The sequence below is a fragment of the Siphateles boraxobius genome, unplaced genomic scaffold (genome assembly GCF_051911475.1).
Source record: "Siphateles boraxobius isolate OS27281-9 unplaced genomic scaffold, OSU_SipBor_1 130, whole genome shotgun sequence".
Taxonomy (NCBI): domain Eukaryota; kingdom Metazoa; phylum Chordata; class Actinopteri; order Cypriniformes; family Leuciscidae; genus Siphateles; species Siphateles boraxobius.
Genome location: NW_027508734.1, coordinates 5,408,124 through 5,432,807, shown reverse-complemented (window position 1 = coordinate 5,432,807; position 24,684 = coordinate 5,408,124). Strand labels below are relative to the sequence as shown.

Genomic DNA, 24,684 nt, shown 5'->3' with positions numbered 1-24,684 from the left:
CGTTAAATGGGCACTATTTCAGCTTAATAAAACTGTTTAGAAATCATTTGGATGGTTTAATAACCTGTTCTGGTGAGAATGGTGACTTCACCCGCTCCCCCCAGCGTTCCCAGGCGGAAAACCAACCTTGCAACATGAGGATTAACGTCCCGGTATATTAGAAATAAGAAGTCTCGTGCGAAGCAAGAACGAGCGAGAAACACAAACTGCTTTATGGCAATTCGACATAAACACACACGCCGCCCTCAATGTGTATGATGTATTACCCACCTCGGTAGACAAAGATCCACACAATGAAGTTGGCCGCCTCCGATAACAACAAATACACATGAGCAGCTGTAGAAAGGGGGAGGAGGGGCCGCAAGTGAGTTTTTTTACGACGTTGTTGTGAAATATAAATATAAAATAAAAAATAAAATAAATAATATAAAAATGTCTTGACCGACCATCGAGCCTCATTAGCCGGTTGCAACCGTTTGGTACCCAATGAAGTCCATTATATGGACAAAAATCCTAGAATGTTTTCATCAAAAACCTTAATTTCTTTTCGACTGAAGAAAGAAAGACATGGACATCTTGGATGACATGGGGGTGAGTAAATTATCAGCAAAAGTTTTTTAAAAAGTGAACTACTCTTTTAAAGAGTGCTAATAACCATTAAAATAATCTCTCAATGATCGCATGTCATTGAGAGAAATGTGTCTGAATGGGATTTTCATTATTAGTGCAGTGATGCTGTCATGCCGTATTTAAGCGGCTGATGAATGATGACACACCGCAGCCGTGGCGGATTGTGCTTGTGTCTAAAACAGGCCTGAAGTGACGGATAAGATGAGGTGGGATGTGTGAAATCAGGGGTCCTAATGCCAGCTGCCCACTGAGGTGCCGGAAGATAAAGCTGCCCTTCATTAAAACAGGATGACGGAAGTTTTCAGTCAGATACACACGCAAACAAACATGACACAGAGATGAAGCGCTATGAAAATGATTATTATGGAGGACCGAGTCATTGGAGTGTATTGAGTATCACGTGTTTTCTCCAGCTTCAGAAGAAGGGCATGTTTCTAACACAAGCGAGCAGGGCACATGTGTGTTATGTAGTCGTTTTTGAACGCACTTTAATTGTAAAGTGTAATTTCCTCATTATCTTCACCTGGGGATGTTCCCATGACAACGCAACATGCTGTGTATCAGCTGATTAGCTGTTCTCATGACAGAAATGTCTTATTATTGCTGTTAACATAACTGTTGCAAATAAATATACATTTGGATTTAAAAAAAAGTTTTTAAAACATGCATTATATATGTCTATGTGTGAGTGTGTTTCTCTACTCTCAACCGTCTCATCTGTGGACCGGACCCTGAATTAGCTATCATATTTCTTATTTAAACATAACATGACAAAAATGTGTGAAATATGTCACAAACAAAACAAAACAACTTGAATTGCTCTGTTTGTAAGTTAACTCGAACTCTCCCGCCATCTAGCTTTAAAATGAATCACGAGTATTCGTTGGGTCACATGACCATAAATTATCAAATTATTACCTTGAAGTGATCATCGCAATTTTCCCGAAATGTCCACCATATCGAGACCAATCAAGAGATCTCAAACTTAACTTAAACTAGTCTCAAAAACCACAACCTCTGAGCAAACCTTTTAAGTTGTTAATTATAGTAAAATAAAAAATATATAAAAAATATTTTATATATATATATATATATATATATACACATATATGTACTAAAAGGCATTACACGTAATTTACAAGATGCAAAATGTATTATATTATTGATTATATTTTTATATTTAACATATAATAAAAATACACATTTTGTATATAAAAATATAATAAATAAATAACAATAAAATAAAATACATTTAGTATTTTGATATATATTTTTATTTATATTTAATTGTACATTGAACAATATAACATGCACTTTCACAATATTTTATTACAAAATTTCATGGTATCTCGTTAAATATACATTTATTAAGGTTCTTACGATACTCTTGTGTCACGATTCAATACACATCACGATACTGAACTCATTATACGAGATTATTGCGATACTTCAAGACACATGGTAAAAGATTCACAGTTTTTTTTACTGTTGATTACATTGTGGGTGTAAATGAATAAGCTTGGAGTTGGTGCTGATAACCCAATGCACAGGTCAATAGTGACACCAGAATAAAGATATTCATGATTCTGAAGCTGAAAATACAGAATTATTATAGACAATGTAGGACACTTTTTACTGGTCACATCAGACATTTGGCATTATCGGGACACACAAATATTCCCCCATTGCATAATTATACATTATATTCAACATTATATATAGCCGATTAATGTAGTACTGACACTTTTTTTCACACAGAAATTTCATTTCGGATGAACTATACCCAATATATAAAGTTACTATCCACGATACATATTGTTGCCTTTCTGAATTGCGATATATTGTGACATGATATATTGTTACACCGCTAACATTTATATATATGATGAATATAAACCGCAAACATTTAATTTAAATATTTAAATATATATAATTACAATGTAATATCATAATGGGTCACACTTTAGTTTAGGGTCCAATTCTCACTATTAACTATCTATTAATTACAATTTTATCTAAAAAAAAAAAAATCCTAATTACTATTTATTAATAGTTAGTAAGGTAGTTGTTCAGTTTAGGTATAGATTTAGGAATGTAGAATATGGTCGTGAATAATAAGACATTAATTTGTGCTTTATAAGTACTAATAAACAGCCAATATCTAGTAATATACATGATAATAAGACACTAGTTAATAGTGAGAATTGGACCCTAAACTAAAGTGTTACCTAATAATGTTTTATGCTGTTTTTATAAGTAAAAAGAGTCGCCTAAAATTTACAGTGGAAAAAAAAACAACTAAAAATGTCTCCATTCATCTTAAAACTTAAATAAAGGACACGCCTCATACTTTGAGACTGGAATAATGCATCACTACAGTAAAGTCGAGGAGTGATTGTGCTGAGTGAGCGAGTGAATGACTAACGTCTGGTGAAGAGCTCTCCACATGCAGAAACACAGCTGGATACGAACAGTTTGATATCGGCGAGCTTCAACTAAACACACGACTCACATCCAGGGGAACTTTCTGAAACCACAGCAGGAACGGACTAAAACTTTCGCTGAAAATCTTCCCCTCCGCCAAATTATATCGTGCTTATTCACATTTATGTTTAAAGGACAATTCCGGCCAAAAATGAACCTAGGGCTAAATAACACATGGGTACCGAGCCATCTCTGGAAAACAGTCTCGACCAGTCGAACCACGAACGCCGTGCTACGTGCTGGTCGATAGCCACAGTTCAGCTCACGTAGCACGGCGTTCGTGGTTCGACTGGTCGAGACTGTTTTCCAGAGATGGCTCCTGCTTGTATACGCGAAGTGTTTTGTCTTTATATAGTATCTTCTTATTAAACTGTCTGTACACTTACAAAGTTCTCAATGCTTCGTTTTGCAGGTAGAGACCCTCATTATGCTTCAGTGTTAGTGTGGGGCTATTTTGAGTGTTGTTACTGGTATTAACTAGCGATTTTTATTTTTACTTATTCATGCCCCATACACTAGCGTTATAAGCTAATCTTTGGTTAAACTAAAACTAACATTAAAACAGGGTACATTCGATTATCATGAAAACGCATCCCAGAGAACGGTCGATTCGATTCCCCATACACTAGCGTTATAAGCTAATCTTTGGTTAAACTAAAACTAACGTTAAAACAGGGTACATTCGATTATCATGAAAACGCATCCCAGAGAACGGTCGATTCGATGCCCCATACACCAGCGTTATAAGCTAATCTGTGGTAAAACTAAAACTAACGTTAAAACAGGGTACATTCGATTATCATGAAAACGCATCCCAGAGAACGGTCGATTCGATGCCCCATACACTAGCGTTATAAGCTAATCTTTGGTTAAACTAAAACTAACATTAAAACAGGGTACATTCGATTATCATGAAAACGCATCCCAGAGAACGGTCGATTCGATTCCCCATACACTAGCGTTATAAGCTAATCTTTGGTTAAACTAAAACTAACGTTAAAACAGGGTACATTCGATTATCATGAAAACGCATCCCAGAGAACGGTCGATTCGATGCCCCATACACCAGCGTTATAAGCTAATCTGTGGTAAAACTAAAACTAACGTTAAAACAGGGTACATTCGATTATCATGAAAACGCATCCCAGAGAACGGTCGATTCGATGCCCCATACACTAGCGTTATAAGCTAATCTTTGGTTAAACTAAAACTAACATTAAAACAGGGTACATTCGATTATCATGAAAACGCATCCCAGAGAACGGTCGATTCGGTGCCCATGTGTTATTTAGCCCTAGATTTATTTTTAGCCGGAATTGTCCTTTAAGTATTGCAGATATTTCCTCAAAGAGACTTCGATTGTATTTTATTAAAGAGCCCCTATTATGCTTTTTTCAAATCCTTTCATGTAGTGTGTAATAAAGCTGTTTGTGAATGTAAAAGGTCTGCAAAGTTTCAAAGATCAAAGTGATCGATAAAAGGAGTTTCTGTCTCCTAAAAAAAGAACGATTCTGATCATCCTGAAACGAGTCGTCAGTAATTCCAGTCTTTCTACTCGATTCTATGTAGGTTTGTATAAATTTGCATAATGCCAGCCTTTGGTTTTCATTGGCTGCCGGGGAATAACGTCTCCTTTGCCCCGCCCTCAAACACTGTAGTTGCAGCTGAGACTGGAAAAGTTTGATTCGTGTTGTTCATGTCGAGAAGACGCCGTTTTCAGCGCTGCACTTCCAAAAGATGAGATTTGATACGGTAAAACGACGCCATTGTTACTGTTCGTATCTCTGGCCCTGTCCCAAATGGCACACTCCGGACTTGTGGACTTCCTCAGAGTCCACACTTTGGTGACGTCATGTAGTGCAGACCTATAGGGCCCTTGGCACGAGTCCACGAGGGCGCATTGAGGGGTATTTTTGGGACAGACTCGATCGTCACGCCGGAAATGGGAAGACGGTCTGGTTGTTGTTATGGACAGGAGCTGCAGGTTCGGGGAAATTTAAGTCCACGAGACTGAAAGTCCACATGAAGTGCGCCATTTGGGACAGGGCCTCTGTGTATCAAGTGAAGGAAGTGAGGAAGATCTGAAATTCAGATTTGCTGTAAGAGGTCGACCAATCACAACAGACTGGGCCGTCTGACCAATCAGAGCAGATGAAGCTCTCGGAAAGGCGGGGTTTAGAGAGAAGCTGAAGTTGCAATGTTTATTATGAGAAAATTAAAGTTTTTTTTTTTTACTTTTTTGTAAACCTACAGTGAGACTCCAAAACAAAATTAGTAACCTTTAAAATAGCATATTAGGGGCACTTTAAATTACACGCATTCTCTAAGATTTGAACTTATAATCATTTGCATTGCAAGTGCCATTTATGCTTGCTAATTTGTGAGGACAAAATTGCATTAAACAAGAAAAAAAAAGAAAGAAATAAAGTCCTACAGTGAAGATTCGCACCAAAAAACTAATAATGGTGAGGGCGTTACGCATGTAGGCTATATCAGTGACAAACAGGATATATATATAGTGTTCACAATGAGCGATTATGACATGACAGCACAAATGACATCACTCTAATTGACTGGTTATTATAGCACTGGAAAAACAGAGAACGGTCGATTCGGTGCCCATGTGTTATTTAGCCCTAGATTTATTTTTAGCCGGAATTGTCCTTTAAGTATTGCAGATATTTCCTCAAAGAGACTTCGATTGTATTTTATTAAAGAGCCCCTATTATGCTTTTTTCAAATCCTTTCATGTAGTGTGTAATAAAGCTGTTTGTGAATGTAAAAGGTCTGCAAAGTTTCAAAGATCAAAGTGATCGATAAAAGGAGTTTCTGTCTCCTAAAAAAAGAACGATTCTGATCATCCTGAAACGAGTCGTCAGTAATTCCAGTCTTTCTACTCGATTCTATGTAGGTTTGTATAAATTTGCATAATGCCAGCCTTTGGTTTTCATTGGCTGCCGGGGAATAACGTCTCCTTTGCCCCGCCCTCAAACACTGTAGTTGCAGCTGAGACTGGAAAAGTTTGATTCGTGTTGTTCATGTCGAGAAGACGCCGTTTTCAGCGCTGCACTTCCAAAAGATGAGATTTGATACGGTAAAACGACGCCATTGTTACTGTTCGTATCTCTGGCCCTGTCCCAAATGGCACACTCCGGACTTGTGGACTTCCTCAGAGTCCACACTTTGGTGACGTCATGTAGTGCAGACCTATAGGGCCCTTGGCACGAGTCCACGAGGGCGCATTGAGGGGTATTTTTGGGACAGACTCGATCGTCACGCCGGAAATGGGAAGACGGTCTGGTTGTTGTTATGGACAGGAGCTGCAGGTTCGGGGAAATATGCTGCCTATTGCTGTTGTTGTTTTTACCATTGTGTTTGCGAGATGGCTTGCCATGCAGAGAAATCACTATTTAGCATCGATCGAGAACAGGATTTCTTTTCATTTCCCAAATCTTGTCTCCATGTCAACTACACAGCCTGCTTTTACAGTTCTATATTTTGATATTGTGTATGTCACCTGGGCATTAGACAATAGATACATGCCTATTTAAATTATGTATTGTACATAATAATACATAATGTTCCATTTGAACTAACATTACAATTTTAACACAGATGAATTTACAGGTTTAACCCTCTGGGGTCCTTCGGACCAAATGGACTCGAAGCATTTAAATAAAAAATTGTGTAAAATCATGGCATCCATCTCATTTCAAAAATTGCTTTCATGAGGCCTAGGCTTGACTCTAAGATGAAATACAGCTTTAATAAAAAAATAAAAATTATAAAAAAAATTTTTTAAATTCTATTATATTCAATAGGAGAAAAAAGAGGTCATAATCATTGCATAAATATTATTTATAAATCATAAAATTATTTCAAAACACCAAAAAATAAAAGAAAAAAATTATAAAAAACAAGTAAAAAAAATGATTTTGTTTTTATATATATTAATCCCGCCCTCTCGGACCATTTGGTCCCGAAGGTCCTGAGTGTGAATGTTAAATGAAGGACCCCAGAGGGTTAAATATTCATCTTACGTTTACATATGACTCAGTAAAGCCCTGACATTCGGTTCTATTTATTTAATGAATCATAATGCGATCGTATTATTCAGCGCGCTATTATTAGCCTATGTTAGAGACATGAACCACCATCGATGACCATAATGTTTGTATAAACTGTAGGTAATAACTGGTCAAATGTACACCTAGGTCATAAAAACCGTAAAGATACTTAGCCTAGACTTAAATATTTTCTTCTCAGCCATGTTAACAATTATCCGTGAGCTAAATCTCCTCCCGTCCGTTGTCTGATTGGCCTTTCGCAAGGATTCCTGGGTAGAAGTGTGTGGAGCCTGCATCCATGCGGACTTCAGGGAAAACCGCTTCAAGGGTACAAAGAGGGCGCTGCTGAGGACACTTCAGAGCGTTAAAATGATGAATGGGACGGCCTACGGACTCGTAGACTCAGCGAGCACGCGCAATTTAAGTCCACGAGACTGAAAGTCCACATGAAGTGCGCCATTTGGGACAGGGCCTCTGTGTATCAAGTGAAGGAAGTGAGGAAGATCTGAAATTCAGATTTGCTGTAAGAGGTCGACCAATCACAACAGACTGGGCCGTCTGACCAATCAGAGCAGATGAAGCTCTCGGAAAGGCGGGGTTTAGAGAGAAGCTGAAGTTGCAATGTTTATTATGAGAAAATTAAAGTTGTTTTTTTTTACTTTTTTGTAAACCTACAGTGAGACTCCAAAACAAAATTAGTAACCTTTAAAATAGCATATTAGGGGCACTTTAAATTACACGCATTCTCTAAGATTTGAACTTATAATCATTTGCATTGCAAGTGCCATTTATGCTTGCTAATTTGTGAGGACAAAATTGCATTAAACAAGAAAAAAAAAAAAAGAAATAAAGTCCTACAGTGAAGATTCGCACCAAAAAACTAATAATGGTGAGGGCGTTACGCATGTAGGCTATATCAGTGACAAACAGGATATATATATAGTGTTCACAATGAGCGATTATGACATGACAGCACAAATGACATCACTCTAATTGACTGGTTATTATAGCACTGGAAAAACAAGATGAGTTTCATCCATCAGTCAAAGTGCTGTGAAACAAAGCCATTGCAAGTGTGAACAGACTGCTTGCATGTGTGTATATATGTGTGTGTGTGTGTGTTCTCCCAGGAGGCTCACCACCACACTTTTCACACTGCCACCCCCGCAGCCAAAGATGCTCAGAGCTGTGGTGGTTTTTCTGTCTAACTACCACCAGGCAACAAACCTACTGTATACTAAAAAAAAGGAAGATTTCCAAACCAAAATGTATAAACAGTTAAAATGGACAATATACAACTGAATAGTACATTAGTACAACTGAGGTGGATATCGACTTAACTTAAGAAATCTGACTCATTTCAGAGATCAAAAAGCAAGAGGACTGAGAAACAACACTGACGGCATCTGATCCCGACTCTATCAAACCAGCACACATGATAATAACTATCGATTATATGAATATACTGTACATCCAGTCTGCATCAGATATCATTTTATAACTTTACAGGCTGTATTGAATGAAAATTCAACAAAAAACAAAAAAAAAAACACAATGCTTTGGATGTGAATTTAGAGATTATGGCTTCAGATTTAAAATATAAAAGTTGACCTCTTACAAAAAAAATGCCACAATACAGTGATGGCATCGGTTAGTAATACCATGGTACTGAATGGATACCATATCTCTACACCATGGTACCTACAAGTTCCTTAAAAGAATAACATTGGATTGCCATTGAACATCAAAAAAGCATGGTAATACTTTTAAGCAGCCTAATTTTGCTTGTCTCTCCATAATATTAAAAATACAGAGGAAGGATCATGTGACACTGATTGTAATAATGTGATCTTTTGACATATACTGTACCATGGTACTGAATAATCATATTTATATTATACAGTATACAGTACCATAGTGATTCAAAGATTATCATGGTAGGGTACACAGACCTATCTATCTATCTATCTATCTATCTATCCATCTATCTTGAAAGTACTGTGGTAATATGGTACTGAATTATGAACAGATAGCCTACACTTCATATTATAACACGAAACATGTTAGGCTATATTTAAACAAGCTATTAGCATGGTGCACGTCCATAACACGGTAATGTCATGAAGGAAAATACTCTATATGAATGAGTAACTTTACCTTCTCCGTTAATAGTTCTTCACCTTCGCGTCCATCATCATCATCATCATCAGGTTGGTGATTTCAGGCGCGCTTTCGGTTGAACATCGTTTGATCTGTTCAGCAGGACCAGGGCTCGTGATGGTGTGTTTGATCTGATGAGATGATCCTTGTTCATGTGATATGATGAGTTTGATATCATTAAATGATCCTCCGTGTTCATCACATTCTGATTCACGCGCACTGGAGCTCCGCGCGCAACTTTACCCACGCGACACAAACTCTTCTGTCACTATACGTGCGCAGACACACAGACTGAAAATAGTATCCTAGCCAAGTCAGGTCAAAATAAAATTATAATTTAAAAATATCTTTGTACAAAAATAAAAAACAAATAATAAAACAGAAATAATTTAGCTCCTCAAATGTTTTGCCAGTACCATTCTTTGCCGCGGTAGGCTAAAATAAAATTAATTGAGAATCCTATATAAAAGAAAGACGCACATGAACAACATACAAACACTGAAATATGTTACTTAGCTCATAAACGAGACAGAAATCACGAGTGGAAGTCTTGAAGACGCAGCCCACGTGATCAGGCGCGCTCCTGCGTTTCACTTTATTTCCGCTGGGTGTCGCTAGAGGAGAGAGAGAGAGAGAGAGAGAGAGAGAGAGAGAGAGAGAGAGAGAGAGACCGGACGCTAAAACATATTTTAACAATTAAATGAAATATTGTGTATTTATGTTTTATTATGGTTTGCATATTATGCAGGCACACGCTATAATATATAATCCATAATAATCCGTCGTTCCAGATGTAAGGTAATTAGCCTACAATCTCTGTAACCTAGTGGTTCTGAATTTGTGGGCCATGTAGGATTTTGCAGGTTTAATTTAAATATTATTTGTCCCATTTACCAATTTAAATGCGAGAGGAAAGTTGTACTAATCTCACGGGTAGTTAAAGGGATGGTTCAAATTTGTGGTCACTACTTTTGGCTCTTCTATGGCAGGGGTTTTAAAACTTTTAGATGCCCCAATCATGACAATATGGCTTGTCATATGGGACATGAGATGACATAATTTTCAAATATGACTAAATTGTTCCTTTAAAGGGAGTAAATGCTCAATAGCAAACATACAGGCCTACACTTATACACACACACACACACTTATCCATCCATTAAATTTTTCTGCATCTTCAGTGTCAGTTCTCTCCTCCTCTTTTTAAAGAACTGTGCTTCGGCAGCAAGAGGTTAAAAAAAGCAACACACCACAATCTCCACGCGCTCCAGTGCCCTTATCCTCATCCGTAATTAGTGCCGCGAGCCGAGAGCTGCGCCTCTGGCCTTCTCCATGCCTGAATACGGGGATGTTTCCCCATCCTCTCCATCAACAGCCACAGGGCACTTTATTAAGGCATATAAGGACAGGGTAAGTCCAAAACTGGTTAAGCTCAGGGATAAAAACATGTGATACTGAAGTCGATGATGGAGTCTCAGGCAGACTCTGGAGACTCGTCCTCATGAAGAAATCATCCGTGAGCCAGGAGCAAAATATGAGCACTGTCACTTTGGTCAAATTATGTTATCAGGTCAGATCTGTATCTCACACTGATTCGCTGCTCATTTGCATAAAGTTAAATAAATTCAGCTCGTCACAGTAATTTGGCTTGTCGCTAAGCCAAATAGTATAAAGTGGACGAAACGTTAACACTTAAAGGGATAGTTCACCCAAAAATGAGAATTAGCCCATGATTTACTCACCCTCTCAAGTCATCCTAGCTGCATATGACTTTTTCTTTCAGACGAATACTATCAGAGTTATATTAATAAATGTCCTGGCTCTTCCAAGCTTTATAATGGCAGTGATTGGCCGTTTCTGTTTTGAAGCTCATAAAAGTGCATCCATCCATGATAAACAAACTCCACACGGCTCCTGTGGGTTAATAAAGGCCTACTGAAGTGAAGCAATGCGTTTGAGTAAAAAAAAATATTCATATTAAACACGTTACACAGTATAATTCTAGCTTCCGGCCAAACGAACATACACAGTCTCTACTTACGCCTAAAGCGCAACTTGTGACGTCGGAAGTCGTGTAAATATCAGCAGTGCGTCGCATTACTCGCACAAGTTACGCTTTAGACTTAAGTCGAATCCGTGTGTTCGTTTGGCTGGAAGCTAGTTATTTTACTTTATAAAGTTTTAAATATTAATATTTTTCTGACACAAACTCATCGTTTTGCTTCAGAAGGCACTTTTATGATGGATAGATGCACTTTTATGATGGCTAGATGCACTTTTATGATGGATAGATGCACTTTTATGATGGATAGATGCACTTTTATGATGGAAAGATGCACTTTTATGATGGATAGATGCACTTTTATGATGGATAGATGGACTTTTATGATGGAAAGATGCACTTTTATGATGGATGGATGACCTTTTATGATGGATAGATGCACTTCAATGATGGATAGATGCACTTTTATCATGGATAGATGCACTTTTATGATGGATAGATGGACTTTTATGATGGATAGATGCACTTTTATGATGGATAGATGCACTTTTATGATGGATGGATGCACTTTTATTATGGAAAGATGCACTTTTATGATGGATAGATGCACTTTTATGATGGATAGATGCACTTTTATGATGATAGATGCACTTTTATGATGGATAGATGCACTTTTATGATGGATAGATGCACTTTTATGATGGATAGATTCACTTTTATGATGGATAGATTCACTTTTATGATGGATAGATTCACTTGTATGATGGATAGATGCACTTTTATGATGGATAGATTCACTTTTATGATGGATAGATTCACTTGTATGATGGATAGATTCACTTGTATGATGGATAGATGGACTTTTATGATGGAAAGATGAGCTTTTATGATGGAAAGATGCACTTTTATCATGGCTAGATGCACTTTTATGATGGATAGATGCACTTTTATGATGGATAGATGCACTTTTATGATGATAGATGCACTTTTATGATTGCTAGATGCACTTTTATGATGGAAAGATGCACTTTTATGATGGAAAGATGCACTTTTATGATGGAAAGATGAGCTTTTATGATGGAAAGATGCACTTTTATCATGGCTAGATGCACTTTATGATGGATAGATGCACTTTTATGATGGATAGATGCACTTTTATGATGATAGATGCACTTTTATGATTGCTAGATGCACTTTTATGATGGAAAGATGCACTTTTATGATGGAAAGATGCACTTTTATGATGGAAAGATGCACTTTTATCATGGCTAGATGCACTTTTATGATGGATAGATGCACTTTTATGATGGATAGATGCACTTTTATGATGATAGATGCACTTTTATGATGGATAGATGCACTTTTATTATGGATAGATGGACTTTTATGATTGCTAGATGCACTTTTATGATGGAAAGATGCACTTTTATGATGGAAAGATGCACTTTTATGATGGATAGATGCACTTTTATGATGGAAAGATGCACTTTTATGATGGAAAGACCCACTTTTATGATGGATAGATGCACTTTAATGATGGAAAGATGCACTTTTATGATGATAGATGCACTTTTATGATGGCTAGATGCACTTTTATGATGGATAGATGCACTTTTATTATGGATAGATGCACCTTTATAATGGCTAGATGCACTTTTATGATGGATAGATGCACTTTTATGATGGATAGATGCACTTTTATGATGGATAGATGCACTTTTATGATGGATAGATTCACTTTTATGATGGATAGATTCACTTTTATGATGGATAGATTCACTTGTATGATGGATAGATGCACTTTTATGATGGATAGATTCACTTTTATGATGGATAGATTCACTTGTATGATGGATAGATTCACTTGTATGATGGATAGATGGACTTTTATGATGGAAAGATGAGCTTTTATGATGGAAAGATGCACTTTTATCATGGCTAGATGCACTTTTATGATGGATAGATGCACTTTTATGATGGATAGATGCACTTTTATGATGATAGATGCACTTTTATGATTGCTAGATGCACTTTTATGATGGAAAGATGCACTTTTATGATGGAAAGATGCACTTTTATGATGGAAAGATGAGCTTTTATGATGGAAAGATGCACTTTTATCATGGCTAGATGCACTTTTATGATGGATAGATGCACTTTTATGATGGATAGATGCACTTTTATGATGATAGATGCACTTTTATGATTGCTAGATGCACTTTTATGATGGAAAGATGCACTTTTATGATGGAAAGATGCACTTTTATGATGGAAAGATGCACTTTTATCATGGCTAGATGCACTTTTATGATGGATAGATGCACTTTTATGATGGATAGATGCACTTTTATGATGATAGATGCACTTTTATGATGGATAGATGCACTTTTATTATGGATAGATGGACTTTTATGATTGCTAGATGCACTTTTATGATGGAAAGATGCACTTTTATGATGGAAAGATGCACTTTTATGATGGATAGATGCACTTTTATGATGGAAAGATGCACTTTTATGATGGAAAGACCCACTTTTATGATGGATAGATGCACTTTAATGATGGAAAGATGCACTTTTATGATGATAGATGCACCTTTATAATGGCTAGATGCACTTTTATGATGGATAGATGCACTTTTATAATGGCTAGATGCACTTTTATGATGGATAGATGCACTTTTATTATGGAAAGATGCACTTTTATGATGATAGATGCACTTTTATGATGGATAGATGCACTTTTATTATAGATGGACTTTTATGATTGCTAGATGCACTTTTATGATGGCTAGATGCACTTTTAAGATGGAAAGATGCACTTTTATGATGGATAGATGCACTTTTATGATTGCTAGATGCACTTTTATCAAGGAAAGATGCACTTTTATGATGGATGGATGCACTTTTATGATGGAAAGATGCACTTTTATGATGGAAAGATGCACTTTTATGATGATAGATGCACTTTTATGATGGATAGATGCACTTTTATTATGGATAGATGGACTTTTATGATTGCTAAATGCACTTTTATGATGGAAAGATGCACTTTTATGATGGAAAGATGCACTTTTATGATGGATAGATGCACTTTTATTATGGAAAGATGCACTTTTATGATGATAGATGCACTTTTATGATGGATAGATGCACTTTTATGATGGATAGATGCACTTTTATTATGGATAGATGCACTTTTATAATGGCTAGATGCACTTTTATGATGGATAGATGCACTTTTATTATGGAAAGATGCACTTTTATGATGATAGATGCACTTTTATGATGGATAGATGCACTTTTATGATTGCTAGATGCACTTTTATGATGGCTAGATGCACTTTTAAGATGGAAAGATGCACTTTTATGATGGAAAGATGCACATTTATGATGGATAGATGCACTTTTATGATTGCTAGATGCACTTTTATCATGGAAAGATGCACTTTTAAGATGGAAAGATGCACTTTTATGATGGAAAGATGCACATTTATGATGGATAGATGCACTTTTATGATTGCTAGATGCACTTTTATCATGGAAAGATGCACTTTTATGATGGATGGATGCACTTTTATGATGGAAAGATGCACTTTTATCATGGAAAGATGCACTTTTATCATGGAAAGATGCACTTTTATGATGATAGATGCACTTTTATGATGGCTAGATGCACTTTTATGATGGATAGATGTACTTTTATTATGGATAGATGCACATTTATGATGGATAGATGCACTTTTATGATGGAAAGATGCACTTTTATGATGGAAAGATGCACTTTTATGATGGATGGATGCACTTTTATGATGGAAAGATGCACTTTTGTCATGGAAAGATGCACTTTTATGATGGATAGATGCACCTTTATGATGAATAGATGCACTTTTATGATGGATAGATGCACTTCAATGATGGATAGATGCACTTTTATGATGGAAAGATGCACTTTTATGATGGAAAGATGCACTTTTATGATGGATAGATGCACTTCAATGATGGATAGATGCACTTTTATGATGGAAAGATGCACTTTTATGATGGAAAGATGCACTTTTATGATGGATAGATGCACTTTTATGATGGAAAGACCCACTTTTATGATGGATAGATGCACTTTATTGATGGAAAGATGCACTTTTATGATGGATAGATGCACTTTTATGATGGAAAGACCCACTTTTATGATGAATAGATGCACTTTTATGATGGATAGACCCACTTTTATGATGGATGGATGCACTTTTATGATGATAGATGCACTTTTATGATGGAAAGACCCACTTTTATGATGGATAGATGCACTTTTATGATGGAAAGACCCACTTTTATGATGGATAGATGCACTTTTATGGACTTCAAAACAGAAATTCACTGCCATATAAAGCTTTGAAGAGCCAGGAGATTTTTATAAATATAACTCTGATTGTATTAGTCATATACACGATGACTTAAGTAAATCATGGGCTACTTTTCATTTTTGGGTGAACTATCCCTTTAAAGACTTTATGTTCAAGTATTCTTAATGCATGCAATTATGCCTTATAATACACCTTATAATGCATTATATGATCTTATGAATAATTGTAACCGGAGTTATAATACAATATAATATTTATCTATTCATCGATCACACGTTTAGATTAAACACAAGACAAACAAACCAATTTGAGAATCTGCAAGTATTATAATGCAGTTTAACTTTATTTATGAAAAAATATATTGCAGTAAAATGTACATTATGAATATGTTTTAAGTGTTACCAATAAAACCATAATCATCAATATCACCACATAACGAATTATAACTCCAACCTACATACTATGTGAATAAAGTTGGATATACTAACAGTACTTGCATAAAGTAATTATACTTTAGTATATAGCAAATCTCAACTGCTTAATTGTTTCCACTGTTGCAAAATGTTCAGCTTTAATCTACTAAATGCGACTATAAAGCAAGAAGATATTACAAACATTAACATGTCCTGTAAAACTGGTTAGCATTTTTACACTTCCGGTTCATTGTTGCAAAGTCAATGTGTTTTCTGAATTAGTCTTTGGTTAAATGCCTGAAATAAGGCCTGTGGTTTTACTCGACATAATAAAATATATTAGTAATATCTGCTTTTTTTTTTTTTTTTTTTTCTTTAAGCTTTTACTAGTCTTGTAAAAGGCAGACAAGTGTCTAAATGAGAATACAGGTGTTGTCTGGGACGTTAAACATCATCAAACAAACGGGTAAATTCATCTAATCACTTTCACAGCCTTCATAATCGCGCTCTTGCAAACTATTTTAACTAACTTTTCAACTAGATTGTAAAGTCCCCTTGTGGTGAAGATCAAGTTTTTAATGTTGTTTATATGTCTATGTGCTGTTTTTAATATGCTTTAAGACAAACCATGTGCAAATTCATAATTCAACACCATTACTGAGTATTTTCTCCTTAAAACTGCAGTGAACCAAAGACAGTCTCAAAAACACGGTTTGAAATCGCTGGTGTTTCTGACGTCACAAACTACACAAACTAACCAATAAGATAAACGTGTGATCGTCAACGAGTGGATCTCTGAACTGGTGTGAGTGAGTGGAGGCGGGGCTCATTTGCATATTCATAGAACCGCGTATACTAAATGAGGCAAGGGTGTAGAGTTACATTCAAGCTATTTTAAGGCACAAAGAAATAAATTTCACACAAAAAAAACTTGACGTATGTCATTTTGGTGATCAAAGATGAGCTAAAATACTCCTCAAGAAGAAGGATAAAATACTAATTGACTGACGCTTTTTGCTTTTTTAAGTTTAGCTTTTTGCTTCTGGCGATTATATTTCAGCCTCAAAATTCATAAAAGTTAGTTCATAAGAGATAATCTTGGACAAAACGTGTAAGCCTAAACAATCATAAACTTTTGTTGGTCACAGAGCATGTTTTCTGTAATAACCTAAAAGCAAATGGACAAATCCTATTGGCTTTTTGTCGAGGGAACCAGGGTGTCTCTAACTACCCAGTAAGCCTACAGAAATATGTAATCTCTGCATGTGTAGTTGCAGATTTTTTCCTTTCCATGGCAGCATTAACTCAATAAAATGCTGGGTTGTTTTTTCTACCCAAACGCTGGATTAGGCCTGTTTGTTGGGATATTTTTCCATAGTTGGGTAGTTTTTGTTACCCATCCGTTGGGTAATCTCACTGACAGTTAAAACAATACACCCCTCCCCCACCCGCCCTCCGCGACGCAGCAACCCAGCGGTGGCTTTACTACAAATAGCCCATCTGATGGGTTACACAGAGCGCATGCTTTTTGCATCCTCGTCAAATTTGTTTTCACAATAAGTACTTAAATATTTAACTTTAAAAAAGCAATTTCGTTTAACTGTATAAGCTGCATAATTGTTGAGTTTTCACTCTTTTCTGCACTTTTTTTACTCATACACATGTACAAGTTTTAACTCTTTTTGTGCATTCCTGAGTGTTCTTGCGTATTAATAAATGTTCAGCTTTTGTTTATTACAGTTGCCTGTGTTGTTACTAGTAATTGTGTGTGTGATTTTAATTTCCAACATATTTTGGGTTAATTTTAATAAAACAACCCAGCATGTTGAGTGTCCAATTTTGACCCAACGATGGGTTGCCAAATAACCCAAATTGGGTTGTTTTTAACCCAGGATTTATTTCTTCTAGAGTTGAACAGGACAGCTGCTGCTAGTCGTCATGAAGATTATCTCAGCATCCACATTATCTAAATTCCCTGGTTGCGCCCACAGAACCCATCAATCTGTACATCACCCATCATACACACATCCCTCCAAAATATATCCAGTTTGGATGAAGATTAAAACGCTCGCCTCTCTTTCCGTCACATGCTCCAGATTTCCACATGGAAATCCGCCCCGAGGGATCTACAAGCGTCTGAAGGATGCAGGCTGTTCGACGCTGCAACGGCTTCATGATTCAGTGTCTTGAGAAAAGCCTGGAAGAAGTGACACTTTGTCAGCGCTGACCTGACAGTGACCCTCGCAACCTGCTGAATCAAAACCCAGAAGAGGCTTCCAGCAGAAACACTGAGACTGAGAGGTGGACGGAGAAGTAAATGCAGTAAGTGAATTTCAACAAGCCTTTAGCGTTCAATCATAAACAACCCACACATTAAAATGATGACGGTTATGCAATTACAGAAAATGAGCACATTACATTATCATCCCGATGCCAGAGAGACAAACTGTAATTGTTTGAATCCATTGTTAACACTAACAGCATCATCAGATCAAGTGTTGGTTATATTCAGCACACTCTGAAAACTCTTTCTATTAGTTATCATTATCATCATTATGTTGCTCTATTTAAAAGTCTCCCTCAATAATTGTATCTCTTAAAACTCATCTTTGATCACCAAAATGACATATTTAAACGATTTTTTTCCCTTATAATATTTTTTCTTATAATAGCTTGAATGTAACTCTACACCCATGCCTCATTTAATATATGCGGATCTATGAATATGCTAATTAACCCCGCCTCCATTCACTCACACCAGCTTAGAGATCCACTTGCTCAGTCATTATACTGAGGTAAACGCTGCACAATGGTGTCGCTCTTTACAACGTCGGACACATAATGTGATTAATATGATTAGCCTTTTGCTTGACTACGTTATCAAACAGCTAATAATGTGTTGCTAATGTTACATAAACCCTGTTCCCGTTCGCCATCTCAGAGACGAGAAACGTATATAGTTATCATGACATTGTAAAAAATTTTCGGGTTGTTTTAACCCAACTTTGGGTCAAATATGGACGAACCCAAACGTTGGGTTAAAAATGTAATGTAAAAATCTTTATTATCCGCTGGGTTTGTCCATATTTGACCCAAAGTTGGGTTGAAACAACCCAGCAGTATTTACAGTGCATACACCAGCTATATTGCAAATCTACCCGATTTTTTATGTCAACAGAAAAACATATCGGGATAACCTGGCATTACGTTGTTAATGATATGCAAAAGCCCGCGGGTACATCGACCTGATTGGTTACAAGGTAGTTTGTGACGTCAGAAACACCAGTGAACTGTGTTTTTGAGTGTTTTTTCTTTGCTTCACTGCAGTTTTAAGGAGAACATACTCAGCAATGGTGTTGACTTATGACTTATGTAAATGGTTTGTCTTAAAGCATATTAAAAACACCACATAGACATTTAAAAAACTTTAAAAGCTTGATTTTCACCACAGGGGGACTTTGACTGAATAATTGATCTAATATCGTCACAAACACACATGCTGGCATTTTTTGTATAACACATTCCATAGTCTTTGCATACTCCACATTCCATGACTCATGGCTGCTTTTACGGGGCCCTTTATGGCGCTTGACAGATTAACAAGGAAATTAGCTTTCAGTGACGACTTTTCTACTTTTGTATGTCATGGAAAAAATTACTTTTCAGTCACAGATTTCGCAGAAGTCGTTTTTACGTCTTAGATGAAAAGGAGACAATAGTTGTAATACATTAAGAGTATAAAACTATCAAATAAATGAAGAGAATGCAGAAATGGTAAAGTTTTTTTTTTTTTTTTACAGACTTTGGTATCTTGACAAATCTGCACTGAAGAAACGTCTGAAAAGGAGACTCAGGCAAAAGTCTTCATTTGAACTCTGGTTAACCTCACTGCTGTCTGTAATATTAAGGAGGTTTCGTTTGTGATCAAATCTATCTGACTTAACCTGTGTGTGTGTGTGTGTGTGTGTGTGTGTGTGTGTGTGTGTGTGTGTGTGTGTGTGTGTGTGTGTGTGTGTGTGTGTGTGTGTGTGTGTGTGTGTGTGTGTGTGTGTGTGTGTGTGTGTGTGTGTACAGGTTTATATTGCACAAAGATAGTAAAACCTGAGATCACCTACATTGTGGGCACCAGCCAGTGGTTCCCCACAAGGGAAATGGGTAATAAACATATTAAATTATATAATATTTGAAAATGTAAAAATCCATTAAGTTTTCTGTGATAGGTAGGTTTAGGGGCGGGTTGGTGTAGGACAGAATATACAGTTTGTACAGTATAAAAATATTATTTCTATGGAGAGTCCCCACAAAAATAGCGAACCAGATACACACAGACTGTTCTGCTCCCGTTGCATTAGTGTGTGTGTGTGTGTGTGTGCGCACATGTACGTTCATGTTAGTCAATGAGTGTGAAATTGTACGTGGAGGGAGAGCATTAGGGAATATCTGCTTGCAGCAGGACAGTGTGTGGGAAACAGTGAGACGGTGCAAGACGAACAGGGAACAAGGTGTGTGTGTGTGTGTGTGTGTGTGGGTCCTGTTCAGCTCAGCCTGTGTCTCCGTTCTCCATGTTCAGCTTTCACACTGCCCTCTGATAACACAGGTCACTGAAAGAAACATGCATCAATATGAAATAATCCCCAAACATCAGATTCTCTGTCCAGGGCTTCACGCCAATCCTCTTTCACATATATGTGTCAGCAAAAACACGCCGCAGTGTTACATAAGCACCCCTCTGCCAGCTTCACAAACACACCGCACTGAGATCAGAGGCAGAGAGAGGGAGAGAGAGAGAGAGAGAGAGAGAGAGAGAGAGAGAGAGATGGGCAGAAAGAAAAAAAATTCAGAAAGAAGGAAAAGAACGATGGAAAGAAAGAAGAACTGACAGAGAAAGAATTAGTGAATGAAAGACTGACTGAAAAGAATGAGAGACAGAAAGGAAAAGAACGACGGATAGAAAGAAGGAATGACAGAAAGACAGGTTGAAAAGAAAGACAAACTGTAAAGTCAAGTCAAGTCACCTTCATTTATACAGCCACTTTAACAATATGGATTGTTTCAAAGCAGCTTTACAGTGATAAAAGAAATTACTGTAACAGATTGTCTTGGCTTTTCAGCAGATCTAGGATAAAGTTATTGTCCAGCTAAAGTTAGTTTTGATTGATTCTCATTTTCGAAGATCATTAGTTATTAACTTAGGGGCCGCTAACACGACACCGTCCTAACAGAAAACCCTTAACGCGCTCCGGCCGCTCATCCGCAGAACAGTGCCTGGCGTCTCGAACGCACTCCCTGAAATAGGTTTGAAGGTGCAACTGATTATCCGTTATCTCTGCGCAAACCTAAAAAACGCAAACCCGCGAAAACGCACATGTGTTCAATCGATAGGTATGCGCGTTTGAATATATATGTGCACAGGCGTGTAGTCCTTCACAAATCAACCCTCAACAACTACTTGTAAGGCCTTTCAAAATTTATAATACAGAAATTGTTGTCGCGTCTGCATAGCCACACAAACCGTAATTATCCCGACACTGTTTTATCAGTACAGAGGTAAAGGGAAGGAGGCCTTCACAGGGAGAGACTAGTGGCTCTTCAGGACTGCGTTGTCGTCGTGTCCAGGCGCAGGTCCTTCATCAGATCCGGATACGGCCTGGATCCGGCGGACTGCGGTAAACCTCGGGATAAACACAGAGACAAATATTAGCGTAGACGCAATCCTTCTTATGATGTAACAAGTACATCAGGATTCATGGGAAGTGTTCCCAGTTCCGGCTGATCTAATCTATGCAGCCTAACATTGAATTATAGAAGTCTATAATGTGTTATGTGTATGTTAGGTCAAAGAGATGTGTTTTTAGTCTGGTGTGTCTGCTTCCCGGACAATGTTAGGAAGATCGTTCCAAAGTTTTGGTGCTAAATAGGAAAAGGATCTACCACCAGCAGTCGATTTTGATATTCTAGGTATTATCAACTGGCCAGAATTTTGAGATCGTAATAGAAGTGAAGGACTATAATGCGTTAAGAGCTCACTCAAGTACTGCGGAGCTAAACCATTTAGTGCTTTGTAAGTAATCAGCAATATTTTAAAATTGATACAATGTTTAATAGGGAGCCAATGCAGTGTTGATATAACCCGGCTAATATGGTCATACTTCCTGGTTCTGGTAAGAACTCGAGCTGCTGCGTTTTGGACCAGCTGTAGTTTGTTTATTAAGCATGCAGGGCAACCACCCAGTAGAGCATTACAATAATCTAGCCTTGAGGTCATGAACGCATGCACTAATTGTTCTGCATTTTTCATTGAGAGCATATGACGTAATTTAGATATATTTTTAAGATGAAAAATGCGGTTTTACAGATACTATATATGTGAGGAAGTTTTTTGTCCAATAATTAGAATCTCAGTTTTTTCAGAATTTCACTAGTTCACACTTACATACAATTAGAGGGATTAAGTTTAATGCATATTTGGCGTGCTGTCCGGGGGTAGGGCTTTGTGCTCGGAATTCGGCCCAAACCCAAAGTACTTCCCCCACGTATGTAAATGGTTAGGACTAGAAGTGTGGAGAAGGGGAGGGATGCTGCTAAACTGTCAATGAATTGAGGTGAGACTGCTGAGTATATATAACTCTTATCGTTGATTGCTGAGTGCTCTCCACTCGTGTTAATTATCTGCGCGTGCTCCTTCCGAACTTTGATAATAAAACATCAAGTAGAAGGAAATTACTAGTCAATTGGTAAGTTTCGTCAGGGCGTGAAGAAATATAGAGTTGAGTATCATCAGCATAACAGTGAAAACTAATGCCATGCTTCCTAATGATATCTCATAAGGGTAGCATGTACAGAGTGAACAGCAATGGTCCTAGTTCAGAGCCTTGTGGTATGCCATACTGAACTTTTGACCGATAAGACATCTCTTCATTAACTGCTACAAACTGATAACGGTCAACATCATTTTTGAGTCTATTTTAAAGAATGTTGTGGTCGATAGTGTCAAATGCAGCACTAAGATCGAGTAGCACTAATAGAGAGATACAATCACGATCGGTTGATAAGAGCAAATCATTTGTGACTCTAATGAGAGCTGTCGCGGCACTATGATACGGTCTAAATCCTGACTGAAAATTCTCACAGATAACATTTCTTTCTAAATAGGAACACAGTTGTGGGGATACTGCCTTTTCTAGTATCTTTGACAGAAAAGGTAGATTCGAGATCGGCCAGTAATTAACTAATTCTGTAGGATCAAGTTGCAGGTTTTTTAACAAGCGGTTAAATCATAGCCAGCTTAACAGTTTTTGGTACGTATCCTAATGACAAAGATGAATTAATGATATTAAGAAGAGAATCTATGACCTCTGGAAGCATCTCTTTCAATAGCTTTGTCGTTACAAAGCATTATATAAAATATATATATATATATACATTATATAAAATAAAGTTGGCTTGCTTGTTTAAAATGTTAATTTTTGTGTTTATATGATGTCAACATGAAATGAGCCCTTCATGCTCTCCAAGTGTATGCGTGTAAGGAGGACTCACAGTTCTTCAAGACTTGAAATGTAAGTATTCAGTGCATTAATAGAACTGCTATTAGCATTAAACATAAATGTCTAGTTTTGGTATCGTAAGTTAAACTTACAGTTTTACCCTCTATTCTTATTCCAGGAGGAGTTTGGTGAGCCAGATATCACTGACACAAACATCACTCTTTTTGATTTAGTCATCGTGGACAACAAAACCACTATGAGTTGTGATGGAAGCTGATCTTCCACTGTGTTCAGAAATACACAGTCCCAATGTTGTTGTTTTTTTGTTTTTAAAAGGCTGAATAAAAAAACATTTGTACAGTACAGCCAAAGTTGTGTGTTGTTGTTTTTTTGCAACTTCAGCATGATGACTTAACGATTAGCCTGAGCTATGCATAGGTGTATTTTTTGAGTTAGTAGGCTATTTGTATTTAATAAAGTACCACTGCATCGAAATAATTGAAAAATGATAAACATTCCGTATGAAAATCAAGTTATGTACAGGGCACTTAAATATTAAATGAGACAAATTTAAGTTATTTGAATTGAATTGTTATTTATAATTATTGTTTACTTAAAACATTTTGTTGATTTGCTTACATTTTTTGAGGTAATTGGTGTCTACAAAATTTGAGTTTACTAGCTTATCGGGTTTTGCAGTGCAGACAGAAAGAAGGAAAAGAACAACACAGAAACAAAGAGTGACAGACAGAAAAAAAAACGACAGACAGAAAGAACTGATCTGAGGAGAGAAATTATGCCCAGCTGAAGGGGGGAAACGTTGGCTCTGGCTGGATGGTAACCCTTTCTATAGAAACTCATTTGTCACTACAAAGGGGTAAACAGGCCCGAAGACCTGCTTCAGGTGCGTTTGATTTCTACAACTTCCTGAAGAGCTGAACTAGAACTGAGCAAGACTGGAGACCACTGATGTTAACTCTGTTTGCAAGAACAACGGTCACTATCTAACCAAAACAGGAAAGGTGGGTCACTGGAAAGAGGGGAGGAAGGATGATAGCAGAAGGGATTGGTGGGTAAT

General features: G+C 37.0%; 1 protein-coding gene across 1 annotated transcript in view; it reads right to left on the bottom strand.

Moving 5' to 3' along the window:
• rin1b (Ras and Rab interactor 1b) overlaps positions 1–9,955 on the bottom strand; it is a 46,305-nt gene extending 36,350 nt beyond the window's left edge. Inside the window, exon 1 of the mRNA XM_077227553.1 lies at positions 9,339–9,955. The gene's annotated coding sequence lies outside the window, so the exon portion shown is untranslated. The remainder of the gene's footprint in view (positions 1–9,338) is intronic.
• Between the last annotated feature and the right edge of the window lie 14,729 nt (positions 9,956–24,684).